A 1,912-nucleotide genomic window follows, 5' to 3' on the forward strand; every position below is an offset into this window, starting at 1 on the left:
ATTGTTATTTACAATGGGTATGTTACATTTTTCAACTCTGAAGCAAGTACATTGTTATTTACAATGGGTAGGTTACATCCTTCCCTACTAAAAGAACTCGAGATGTCCTCATCTCGGCACGAACTCTGGGTAGTTCTTTTGGAGGGTTGACTCTTCCTCCCAAGTGGCATCCTCCTCAGGGTAATCTTTCCATTCCACTAAATGTTCCCTAAGGATTCTATTGCGAAGCACTCTTTCCCTAGAGTCGATGATTCTATTAGGTCTCATTTCAAGGACTCCCTGAGTTGGCATTACAACTTGTTCATCATCAAGAACATGATCAAGATGAGGCACATATGGCTTTAGTAAGCTTACATGGAATACATCATGGATTTTGAGGTGGGTCGGGAGGCGAAGTTTGTAGACATGTTTTCCCAAACATTTGATGACTTCATAAGGCCCACAATACCTTGGACTCAGCTTCCTAAATTTTCCAAGAGATAAAGAACTTCTCTTTGGCCGCACTCGAAGAAAAACTTTGTCTCCTTGCTGAAAAATTCTTTCAGATCTTTTGGTATCAGCATAATGCTTCTGTCGATCCTAGGCGGCTTTAATATCCTTACGAATAGCTTTGGTTTGTTCTTCCATTTCTTCAAGCATTATCCTGGAGGCTTCAACCTTTAGTGTGGGGTCAGAGAAATTTAAGGGAGACAAACATTCCTGACCATAAAGAGCTTTGAATGGTGACATCCCTATGCTTTGGTGATAGGATGTATTGTAAGAGAATTCCACTAGAGGGAGATACTGAATCCACTTCTTTGGTTCACGCCCACAATAGGCTCTCAGGATGTCAAGCTGTACTGAAACAAAGTTGTGTTCCAATAGCCTGGAATAATGATGTCCAGAACTTTGAAGTGAAGTCAGAGTCCTGGTCACTGACTATTCTTTTTGGAAATCCATGAAGCCTAAAGATTTCCTTGATGAAAAGGCGGGCCATATCAGAAGATTTAAATGTCTTCTTTACTGGGATAATATGGGTCACTTTGGTAAGCATATCCACAACTACTAAAATAGAATCATATCCTCCTTGTGTTGTGGGAAGACTTGTGACAAAATCCATACTGATACATTCCCACTTCATCTAAGGAATGTCCAGAGGTTGGAGTTTCCTGGGCATTTTGATTCTTTCAGCTTTAATCCTTTGACATGAAAGGCATTGTCTGATGTATTGAAGGATATCTCTCTTCATTCCAGGCCAAAAGTAACTTCTCCTTAAGGCATTCAAGGTTTTTGCATAACCTGGGTGTCCTACTATGGGGCTATCATGAGCTTCATACAAGATCATCTTCTTCAGTGTAAGATCTTTGGGAATACATAACCTATGCATGAAGTAGAGGCATTCATCGAGGGTGTATCCCTTGATCAATACATTTTCCTTTTCTGTGTTGGTGCCTCCTTCTAAACTAGCCTTACTAGCTTTTGGTAATCAGGGTCATGAGGTGAAATCTGCTTTACCTTCTCTAGGATGGGGTTATTTGGCATAGAGATTGGACTTAGGAAGGATTTGCGACTGAGGGCATCTGCTACAACATTATCCTTTCCAGGATAAAATTTGATATCAAAATCAAACTCTTGCAGAATCTCAATCCACCTCCTTTGCCTCATGTTGAGATTGGGCTGGGTGAAGATCCACTTTCAACTCTGAAGCAAGTACATTGTTATTTACAATGGGTATGTAACATACCCATTGTAAATAACAATGTACTTGCTTCAGAGTTGAAAAATGTAACATACCCATTGTAAATAACAATGTACTTGCTTCAGAGTTGAAAAATGTAACATACCCATTGTAAATAACAATGTACTTGCTACATTTTTCAACTCTGAAGCAAGTACATTGTTATTTACAATGGGTATGTTACAGAGAACTTGG

Source organism: Cibotium barometz, chromosome 27, assembly GCF_041138505.1.
Source record: "Cibotium barometz isolate CiBa-2024 chromosome 27, ASM4113850v1, whole genome shotgun sequence".
Taxonomy (NCBI): Eukaryota; Viridiplantae; Streptophyta; class Polypodiopsida; order Cyatheales; family Cibotiaceae; genus Cibotium; species Cibotium barometz.